The sequence below is a fragment of the Channa argus genome, chromosome 6 (genome assembly GCF_033026475.1).
Source record: "Channa argus isolate prfri chromosome 6, Channa argus male v1.0, whole genome shotgun sequence".
Taxonomy (NCBI): Eukaryota; Metazoa; Chordata; class Actinopteri; order Anabantiformes; family Channidae; genus Channa; species Channa argus.
In genome coordinates, this window is record NC_090202.1 from 27473145 (window position 1) to 27485176 (window position 12032).

The 12032-nt window shown below is 38.6% G+C and overlaps 1 protein-coding gene across 9 annotated transcripts in view; it reads left to right on the forward strand.

Moving 5' to 3' along the window:
- si:cabz01090165.1 (uncharacterized protein LOC100333421 homolog) overlaps window positions 1-12032 on the forward strand; it is a 277606-nt gene that overhangs the window by 42432 nt on the left and 223142 nt on the right. For 8 of the 9 annotated variants that reach the window (XM_067506904.1, XM_067506900.1, XM_067506901.1 and 5 more), the window contains exon 2: window positions 3076-3115. The exons of the other annotated variant lie outside the window; for it this stretch is intronic. The gene's annotated coding sequence lies outside the window, so the exon portion shown is untranslated. The remainder of the gene's footprint in view (window positions 1-3075; window positions 3116-12032) is intronic. 9 annotated transcript variants of the gene reach the window in all.

Genomic DNA, 12032 nt, shown 5'->3' on the forward strand with positions numbered 1-12032 from the left:
CTCTTAGACTTTTTGACTTAGCCCTTAGCGTGTGTGCTTGGCAGGCTGAAGGCTGTACTGTGTGTATGTCGGTGGACTTGGTCCAGTCTGCTGGTCCCACTACAAATGTATTCATGTCTCAGCACTTCTGTTGTTTACTTCTTTGCTGGTACTTCAAACTCTGCGCTGTCATCAGCAGTAAAACTTTGCTCGCTGCATGCCATTAGCCCATATACCAACCGAGGAAGACCACATAATAGAGCATACGCCTTCCTTCCAGCACTCTCCTTTACTTAGCATCAAAGTCTGCTTCTACTTTCCAGAGCCTGTTAATGATGGCACACTGAAGGTATTCCTAACATAGCAGTATCAGTGAGTGCTTGTTTGCACGGAGGACGTTCTTCAGATAATCTGAACAACCATGACCACTGCTGTAGACACAGTGGTCTACAGACCATGCTGTGGTCTGCTTAAGCTTGCATAGCTGCTGTCAGCGTTTTGATATGTGCACTTGTGTCTTGAAGTGTTCTCATTGTGTGTCGCAAGGGTTTTTTGCCACTTTCTGAGCAGTGGTTTCAAAAAACAAACATTTTCACACACGAGCATGTACATTCACTGTTCCCGTGTGTCATTATTGGTGATACGATGGCCAAACTAAATCTAGCAGAGAGCAGTAACTGCACCACAGTCCACCATAATGTGATCATTTTCTGCAGCTGTGGTATCTCATATGGGAAATGATGTGGACCATTTACAGACTCCTGTCAGGAAGTTGTTAAAGTCTGGGGGACGGGGATGGGCAATTTAGGCTTCAGTGTCTTGCCCAGTGACTCTTCGGTCGGAGAAAACCTTTGACCCTATGGTCGGTGGACAGCCACTCTAGTAACTGAGCCTCTGCTCACATCATACCTACTTTATTTAAAATCATGATTTTGATGTGTATGTCAAAGTACTATGATCTGGCATTTTAATTTTAGCTTTTGATGGGGGTATATCTTAGATGCTATTGTGGTTATCTAGCAATGTTCAATGTTGTGTTTAATCGGTTTTTGCCATTTTTCTGCACACACATGATAACTCTTAAAGGAGTTTCTGGAATTTATTTTTAGATTAAACACCATACTTTCCGTGTGCTTTTGCTTCTTTTTTACACTGAGGCCACAACCTGAGCTCTATTAAATGGGGAGCCATTTAATACAACCTAATTTCACATTTTTGTGTGAACTTTGTGGGTTTCTTTTGACAGGTCATTATTGAAGTTCATGTTTTGTACAGTAATTTGGTTTAATAATAAACTCTGTTTGTCATGTAATATAACCTTTATTTGCAAAGGTTGTAACTAAAGTGAGACTGAGACGGATGTTTTTAGCTGCACTGTGTAAGGTCTGTGCTGTGTCTTTGTCTATCATGTTAATGCTCAATTATAAGAACACAAAAACCCTCTGAGGATGGTCATTAACAATTTAGGTGCTGCTTGTTTGTCTTTGTGAGTGATTGAGCTCAAAGTAAAGCATGGAACCTCCTATCACAGGTCAGTGAGAAGTACTGTGGGTGCCACACCAAATAAGGCTGACTTCCTGCAGCATGCAGAGTCACGTAAAGCCTTCAGACACTAGAACATGATACTTTAATTGTGAGGCTGATGGAAACACAGCTTAGCTGCAGGCATTTCATCCAAGCACCTGACCATTAAATGCTTAACATAACCTTTACCTAACATTGCCTTCTCAAACGGAGAAGCACTGCATCTTTACTGCAGGACATTGAGTGCCCTCTGTGATGTTAGCGATACTCTGTCAAGATCAGACTAGCCATGGCTTTTAAAGCTCAAAGTAGTCCAATTTCATTGAGGGGGTCAGCCTAAGGATGCTTTTTGACAGTCTACACTGAATTTTCCTCTTCAGGATGGTATGGAAAGAATAGGTGAAGGGAAGAAATATTGAAAGTAGGGACAAATGAGGAGAGGAGAAGAACATGGAAGACAGAAAAGCTCTGTATTCATGTGATTTATTGAGCTTGTTTTTGCTCAGTTTTTAAATTGCCCTCTTTGCATCTTTTGTTTGTCTTATGGAATGTCACTCCTCCTCTGTCTCGTATGTTTAAGACATTTGTTGAATACGTAGACACGTAGATGCAACAAAACTCTCTTTGTAATTTCTTCTGCTGTTGCGTCTCTTCATCCCTTCTCATGGATGACATCCACTTGTCAGCTGCCTCGGCATCTTTAAAATGAATCAATTTGAGTCTGAGTCGCTTCGTTTTGGCATTGCTTTATTGCAAAGAGGCACAGTTTGGCAACAAATGCTAAAAGATGAAATAAGAATTGGTGTCATGATGACTCAATGGGTTCAGCTATATTCTCGCAACATCAAATATGACTCATAACTTCCTCTGCATGACATGCCCCTTTTGCTATCTCCGCTTTAACAAATGCTTTAGAGTGTACAAAACTGTGTAAAGACAGGTAGACTAATTAGTATAACGTGTCATTTGAATCCTGCATTTTGAGATAAATTTTAGTTCAACCCGTGTGGGTTGTGCAGTGATGTGTAGACCCTACTCTTTCCTACCTGGGGACTTTGCAACTAGCACTGTATATGTGTGAAAATGTCCACCCTATGTAAGAACCAAAATAGGCCCAGACACAGGGTAGGGAAGTCATATGTAATCTGTATGTATCTCTATGTAATCATGTTTACCCAATAACAGGGGTTTCAGGGTGTGTTTAACAAAGTTTAATAATAATGAAAAACATAAGTTTTCCACAAGTCAGTCCAGGGGTGGAGCACAAATGTCTCTGCTCTGCTCCGTGTGCAGTCATTTTTCAGCTTTGCATAGAGTCCCTTCAACTCCTCACAAACAGTTTCAGATGTACCAAATCTGATCCTATAAACGGGTGCATCGCTTAATCTGCCTTCCTGAAAATCACAAAACACTAGATCAAAAGTTTCTTAAAAGCTGCAGGATTTTCTCAGGACCTGTCGAGTGTCTCTGACATTACTGTACCTGAAGTTAATTACTGAAATGATACAGCAATATTTCTTAAAAAGAGCTGTGAAAAACAATTAACACTTTTAAATTTTATTCTGGTTTCAGGTGTCAGGACTCATTGACCTGGTGACCAGATGACAGAATGGTAAGTCAGTTACTTTTTAAAATACAACTGCAAGTCTAAATATGGTATCTTGTTTTGATTAGTTAAGTAGCAATTTCTTGACCAACTCAAAATGAGGAAGTGAAATCCATTACTTGTACCTGCTTGAGTCTGCATCAGTTACTGAACTTCATTTGCACTGTGAGAAATTACAATTGAAACATGCAGAGTTTGGGCCCAGGTAAATGGATGGAATCTGCATTAATGGATAGGGAAAGAAGTTGGAGTGATTAATGTTTGCTTAAGGATGGATGAATAGCTTTAACAATGACAGATAAAAGTGGCAGTTGATGAAGAGATTGAATTAGTCCTGCAGATGAAGGTTTGCTTCAGGCTTATCAGGTACTCACTTTGACAAGAAACGCAAAACAAAAACCTGAGTTGAGTTACAGCCGAAAACGCATGCACACAGAGGAGCAGGCCACACATCTTCTAATGGAACTACCACTTCTGTAGCTTGCTATCCACTGCCAGACCAAAGGTTTATGAATAATATATGTGTAAATATTATCTGATAAGAGTTGGCATTATCTGGAAGGATGGACTGGACTTCCTCTCTAAATCACCAATGGCATTTAAATGATGAGTTTGTTGAGATGTCGGCTATTATTGAATTGACATGATGATGGCTTCAGGTGTGCCTTCATAGTGTGTTGTCTCTGACTTACCTCAGTTACTCAGCATCTGATTCATTTTGACTGCCAGGTCTAAAATCTGGTACAGTATGGCCTTTAGTATTTGTAGGTTTCATTTCTCTACTTTGACTGTACACGTGTCAACCTTACATTTCTCTACCCACATACAAGCCAGTACACCCAGTCCTGCAATGGGAGTAACGAGGCGAATAAGCGCTTTTAAAAATATCTGTAGAAGCAGTGAAACAGCAGTCCATCCGTGTCTGCAAAGTGGGATATTATAACAGTACCAGACTCGGTCTATAGTACATTTTGTGTGTGACTGTGTGATGGTAGTTACTACCCAGAACTAAGTGGACACGTAGATTGCTGCCAAAAAAAAATCAGATGGTTCTTTTCTCTAAACTGCAGAATTTGTATCTAAACACATCTCCCCTTGGTTCATTCTCTTGGCACTAGATTATCAAGAACGTTATTTTGCATAACTTTGTCTAAACACTAGTTTGACACTGTTTTATATCAACAATTGTTCTCTCTCTTGCCTTTGGTCAAAGTTGCTTCATGCTCAGTCACAAAATTCAGAACTGGAAACCAGCCTCTTCTTCCGCCGATTATAGCTGCTGATCATCCACCAGACTGTTTGTACAATTAGTTGAATCATTCACAAGCCAAGCATCTCAGTGTTTGATGCCTCATTATTTATTATCTTGTTTAAAATATTCCCTTTTATTCTTACGGCCATAACTCTGCACTACAAGGCTCAAAGTAAACCACAACTGCTTTGCTATTAAAGGAAATGGCTGTGTGGAGCGAGGGAGCATCTCATTACTCCAACATCTCGCATTCTTAACTGGACCTTTTCTACCCTCTGTATGTAATGTATGGTAACCCACATAAGCATTCAGTACAACATGTAGTATTTGTTTAAAGGGCAAACAAATATTTTTTGAACCAACAACCCGTCAGTGAGACATTTCACATCAAGGACAGATCTTGTTGTGCCAAAAAAAGTTGCATTTGTCATCTTCATCCTCTGGTCGATTTCTCCAGCTTTTTGCTAGTGATGTGTTAGTGCTGGATGAGATTAGATTGTCACACAGGCTGATTACTATCTACTGTTGGTTTCAATATTTCACTCAATTTGCAGCACTGTTGCCAAATGTGAACTGGTGCATCTGTAAGAATTATTTACTTGTCAAAGTGCAATATTTAACCTCTGACACAGCCGGGCGCAGTTCCAGTTTCCGGGTACCTGAAATTGCTCCCCTGCTTCTTCAAATGTGATGTTAACAACTCCTAAAATCGTCCCACAGACATCTTGAAGTATGTGTGAAAGCAACTGGGTAGAGCGGCAACACTAACAGGTGGAACTCTCCACTCTTTAACACCCACGAAAATGCACTGATTTTTGTCTTTAGTAGAATAAACACCGGCTCATTATTGCTTTACCTGTAATCAGTTTTTGAAGTGCAATGGTTTTTAGAACCTACTTGCCTATTTGTATTGCCTTATATGTGAACTTGAGGTACATTCATTTGCCCGTGTTTCACTTTTTTGACTCATTTTATTTGCATTGTCTCTACTGTGTAAAGACTTGAATTGTAAATTTGCAGTATGTGTACAGCAGTACATGTAAATTCATGTGCGTAGCACTGATAAACATTACATATAGTACTTGGAGTCATCAGTGTACATTCAAGTAATATATGTACCTGCTCAATTTGTATAGTTTGTGATTTAGCCCTGTTTTTAGCAGAGTTGCCTCAGAGCCTCGCAGTAACACTTGCAGTAGAAGTAGCATGATGCTCAGTACATGCCTCTGCAAGGATACTGTATGCAATGGCAGTAATCAAAAATGTGAAGCATCTGAGACTTGATAGATGAGTACAGATGGTAAATGGTCTGCACTTGTATAGTCTTTCTACCTTATCGGTACACAAAGTGCTTTACACTGCTTCTCATTCACCCATTCACACACACACACTCAAACACCAATGGGGCAGCTGCTATGCAGCAGTGTCTTGCTCAAGGACACTGAGACATGCGACTGGAAGAGCCGGGGATTGAACCAACAACCCTTGGTTTGGTGGATGACTGCTCTACCTCTTGATCCACAGTCACCCACAGATTACTAAGCTTTTATCAAATAAGCATTTTAGTACTTTTACTGTACAATACATTCACAAAATAGAAACACAACGCCCAAGACTCTGACTTATCTCCTAATTATGATACACTATCTCAGAATTACAAAAGGTCTTGTTTAGTCTTCCCTGATTTGAATAGATCAGTGGTTAAACTAGTGATGTGCTGCAACTTGGGCCCCATGTTTTGGCAAGTATTACTATCATTGGAACTTTAAGCAGCCCCTCCAGGATTGTATGAATCTTTTTGATTGTTTTTTTGAATGCCTGATTTTTTCTCATAAGATTATTGAAAGAGTTATGCATATTGCAATGCTTTTATAATGTTGTAAATTCTTGAGAAGAATTTACATGGTTGAAATAATTGTTGTGATCGCAACATTGCAAATTCCTGGAGGGACTGATTACTGATGCCAAATAATGATTAACAGTTTATTTTTGCTATGCACTACTGGGTGTGCCATCACTTATTAACTAAACTGTATAAATCTTAATGTGATTACTCTTCCACAAGTTCTGCACCATTAATTGTACATTAATTTGTAATTATACTATACTAAGTTAAGAGATGAGAGACTTTTAAGGGCTCCAGCTGCTAAATCATGTAAATAAAACATGCCTATATAACTTGATGCATTGTGAGCCATCTTTTGTTTAAAAAATTAGCCATAAAAGTTTGCCTTTTATCCAAGGTTCAGTTAATTTTTTCTATGACTTTGGCTGAAAATTAAGAAAGAAGTGGTTAATGACCAGCCCTGCATAACCAAACTCTTGCATAAAATGTCATTAGTTCTTGGAATCTTTATTAGAAATGCAACATTGAAGAAACACAATTAATTCGCTGTTAGGTTGCTTAGGACCAAGGGGGAGGTAAACAGAAAACAGATGGTTTATATGATGCTCCATTGCATCAATATGTAAATATAACGCTTGGCTCTGCTGGTGCCTTGGCGAAGTTTTTTTTTTTTTAATACAGTAACATATCAATGGGTTTTTCACATAATAACGAGGGTAATTGGATGGATTAACAGATTAAATCAAACAAATCTAATATCATAATTTATTAGCCAATTAGCACACACTTTATATCATACTAGCTCTACACTGACAGCATACATCACATTCTTCTTTCAGGCTTGTTTAAGTCCCATCAGTATTTTACCTGTGAGTTTAAAGTACAGTATTTAAGTTGAAATGATCAAAAATTAAACAAATGATTCATCCTTATTATTGTAACAGTACTACATCAATAGTTTCTTTTTTCCAACAACTTAAAAGAAATTAGCTTTATTATGTTCACCTCACAAAGATAAAGAACTTACAAAGAAAAAAAAGACATGCGGGGGTCGGAGTGCATTCTTTCAAATTGTAAAATAAAACAAACAAACACACACACAGTAGGGGAATTCGACATTTTGGCTATTCCCTCTTTAATTCTATTTCATTGAGTTCCTATAAGACAGTGCTTAAAGTTTGTTCAAATTAAACCAATGCCCGTGTACATCTTCCCACAGAAGCACATGATTGTATTTATCTTCTGGGGAAAAAAAAATATTTTTTTTCAGCTTCTGTTTAAAGACTAAAACGTGTCTGTAGCACAGTGCTGTAACACTATGAAGCAACAACAACTTGGACTGAGTTGTAAGGAAAGCAAAAAAATCTTCCCATTCATATTAAATGAAGTTTTGACTGGACCCTCACTGTACGTAAAGGTTTTTGAATCTTGCATCAGGCCACTCTGTGAATAATCTGCTAGACCCCATAATATGTAACATTATTCTCATATTCTCTAACTTAACCGACCGAATTCAGACTTGTAAAGCTTCTTTTAACTCTTACCCTCACCTGAGACTAAATACATCCCAACTTGTCTAGTGCTACCAGTACTTACACGTTGTGTCAGGAAATGACCACTATTCTACCTAATGTACTTTTAAGGTGTTATGGATTCACCTGATACTTGCATATCAGTACAGTTTCATAACCTTTATATCTGTAATAAAATTCCTCAGATAACTAGCCTGCAGCGACTGGCCCAACTGGGTTGTCAAGGAACTGTGATTCAATTGGTATAGCACTGCAGGGTCAGTGGTTCGATTCCTGGTTCTTCCTTGCCGCATCCCTATTAAACAAATTAGGGCCTTTTGACTGGTCTGCTTAAGTAAAGTAAATGACTACTTGTAATGAATGTCATAAGATTCTCAGTTATCTCACTTTTCCTATACAGTACTATAATTCAGCGCAATTATATTAAACACAAGTTGACTCAACATATTTCACCTCTGCTCCACATAGCTTCTGTTGAGTCACCTGAGTCAAGGTGTCGATGGGTCTGAAATTTTCTATTATAGAAAAGGGAGAAAGGATTGTTATAAGTTGCTGGAAAGTTGTGTCATAGAGTAGCTGCACTGTTTGTCTGCATGTGGGGTCTTGGACAAAAAAACTTCAACAACAAGCTTCTCTTGATGCGTTTGCAAAACCCAATAATTAATTTTTCGTTGAACGTAGAGCTGTATTTTAGTGATTTCTTTTCAATTTTGTTTATGTCCATTTTCCCTCTGTCAGCTGCAGCACTTTTCTTCCTGGATTTAGTTACTGATAGCTATAGGCTTTTAGTGCTCCCCTGATATGTTTTCTCTCCTTCCTTAGCTCTGCTATATACATTATCTGGTGGTAAAAGCTTCTAATGTGTTCTAGTGGGTGATGGGAGTCAAAGAGTAAATATTGATCAGAGTGCTTGTTTTTTCTCCATTTGATGTAGGTGGTTCTAAACACATTATTCGGTCTACTTGTCTGTGTTATGCACAATTCAAAAAGTTATTCTCCTTTTTTGCAGGTTCTAGTTGAATCTACTTTGTTGATGTGTGTTGTGAAGGCTGTCACTTGTCATTCACATACCTAAAAAAAGACTGTTTGTTTTACCCTAGAAGGAGCTCAGGGCTGAAGTTTACATTACTTGGATGTGTGGTAAATAGTAGCCACAATGGGAGACGCTTCACGGTGAAGCTAGAAGCCATCACTGTGTTTGAAGTAGGTGCTTGAGCAGAGCTACAGTGTATGTGGTCAGAATTATGACTGATATGGGTTTTTCAGTAGCCAGGAAGGCTGATGGCCGATGCAGATATACGTATATTTAGTGGTAACAAATTAAGCAGACATCTGCTGCACGTACGTTTATTTCACTAATTGTGAACAAAAACATCAACGGCTTTTCGGCTTGTCGCCACAGCGGAGCATGTTCTGCACTTTAATTTGGCATGAGGTTTTACTCCGGATGCCCTTCCTTCCGCAACCCTCCCATTTTGTCCGGGCTTTGTGCCGGCACCAAGTTCAATTCGAACCCGCAGTCTTTTGCATCCCACCCTGATACTCTACCCATTGACCCACCGGGCCCTTAATTATTACATTAATTGTAAACATTTGTATTAAATAATTAGGTATTTCATAATAGAAAAGTGTGGTGTTTCATTTTGATCAGTTTTAAATATAAAATGTCCACAAATATTCAAAACTAAACTTGGAATAGAAAAAAATATTAACATTTTTATTTTTGAGAAAGCTCTCATTTATTGAAAAATTATGTTAGTAAGGTGCACAGTACAATAGCGGCATCTGTTTTAGTTCCAGTCTAATTTAAGAGCAGTGGTGCAAAACAGTTTAGGCTAGTTTTGTTCTATTTACACCATTACACTGGCAGAGCAGTCTTCCTGTCAAGCACTGGGTCTCAGAGGTAACTGATTAGCTTAATAGAGATGTCCTCCTCACTTTCCTCCTTAGCAACTGACTGTAGATGCCATCATTTGTCACAAGCTGCAATGTGTGAGCACTGCAGCTGAGGTTTACTTGCATTGTGCTGTCTGCTCACATCTACCCAGTTACCAGAGGTGAAAACAACGTGACACTCACTGATCAAGGACTATATCTCATTAAATATTATGCCAAATTAGTTTGGTATATGGTGTATTTCAAGAGACGTGCGCATGCAAAGGCAGACAGGCCTGTACTGTAAACACAGGCAGAACAAGTGCACACTAGCTTTCAGACTCCTGTTACTGTACATAATCCCAGTTTAAATTGATTCTCCAGCCCAATAGCAAATTCGAGAGCCTGTAACTGAGAAAATCATAGAACCATTAAATCAATCGCTTAAAAGTTTAGGCGAGTTTTGAGCTGATAGCACTGGTTCAGGCCTGGTTCAGGTTTCCATTTAGTCTTTTGTACAACCTGTAAATGTTATTGAAAATTTAAATATTTAGCTAGAAAATCCTTTTTTCCCCTCCCAGATTATGTTTTGTCCAGCATGTCATTAACATTGTTGCACAGCAGCCATTTAGACAGACAGACTGATGCCGACCTGTTTAATCGGTTGGACGCTATTCTGCTCCTCACTTTTACCCTATAACAAGCTTCTCCTTCAGCAGTAGTTGATCAATACTGACATTCACTTACACTTTGGTTGCAAGTCCAATATTTACTCTTTGGCATTTGTTTAGTCCTGCCAACTCCTGAGGGCAAAACGCTTATCTCCTAAATCAGGGGTCGGGAAACTTTTTGGCTGAGAGAGCCATGAAAGTCATATATATTAAAATGTATTTCCCTGAGAGCCATACAATATTTTTTTAACACCAAATACACTAAATGCATGAATTTTTAAGTAAGACCAACAATTTTAGAGTATAATAAGTCTGAATTTATTCTTTTTAATAGCGTTGTTATACTGGAGCTAACCAATAATAAATAAAATACTTCTTACCATTATTGCGACTTATGGTGCTGCATGGTTTTGCTGATGGCTCTGTAGTCTGGTTGATACGTGGTGAGGTAAAGCTTTATGCAGGCGTTGAGGCTTTCATCAGTTAAAGTGATGGTAGGTTGCTCTTGATGTTTTTTAGATGTGAGAACGACTGCTCACATGCATCTGTAGAGCCAAACATGGTCATTACGGCAATTGACCGTTTCATTGATGACATTTTAACATGTCATCAATGACTATTTGATTAAAAGGACCTCCCAACGACCCATGCAGGCTACTGCATTATCCACTGAAAATACAAAATGGTAGAAAATGGATGTATGGATTAAAATTCATGAAAATATTTTTTTATTTTGAACGTTATTTTTAACACTGTGATTTCTGTACTGTTTTACTTTAAATGTCAGGGGAATTATTAATTACTTACCGTGTTAAGAAATGTCAGCTAAGATTTATCTGCTGCCATAGTTTCCTGACGCCTGTCCTGAATGCTTCACTGTTTAACCAGCAGATCTCCAACTGTCCATCTTCTGTTTGGTGGAAGTGTACAGCAGCCTGGTAATAATTCTGTGTATCTGTTATTGTAAGAACTATCCTTTACCTCCATTATCTACCACAGCTGAACAATATCTGCTGCAAAATTATTTCTGAATCATGAGTTTGTCTCCTACCTCTTATTCCAGAGACTGACTTTAGACCCACCAGACATTAGACCATTCCTCATGAAAGGATCGGTTGTTCTAGTCCATCTTAATGTCTTTATCACAATCTCATCCACCTTTGTTCTGAAGTGACTCTTCAGCCAGACCCTGACATCAATTATCCTGTCAAGCTTTCTGCCAACAAGCAGTGTCTCTTCTGCTCTTTCACACAACCTCTGGATTCTTCCTCACTTCCCCTCCACTCATCTTTGTCATTCTGTCTCTTACTGTCAATGTGTCTTTTTAGTCCGCCTCAGTATTAACAGAACCCCCAAGAGAACCACAGCAATTTGTCGTTTTAGATTTTACAAGAGAAAAGTGATTTTAATTGTCATGAACGTGCTTATTAAAGTCCATACCAAACCACAACAGCAGAGAGTAAAACTCTGAAAGTGCTGTGTTGGTGAGGCCTTCTTTGCTCAGGTGATGAGGTGAAATGGAAGCTGGGAAGGGTTAAAGGGTTTCTTAAAGGGATTTTCAGACAGTCTGACGTTGTGCTTTTGATATTTCTCCTTAGAAACAGGATTAGTACATCTATAGGACTTGTCACAGTAGAAGTACTTTGGCCATGTGGTACTGTCTAGTACTAAGAAAAGGCTAAAAATATTCCTATTTGGTACATACTAGTTTGACACATTGAAGCTGTTGATGTCCTGATGGTTTAAA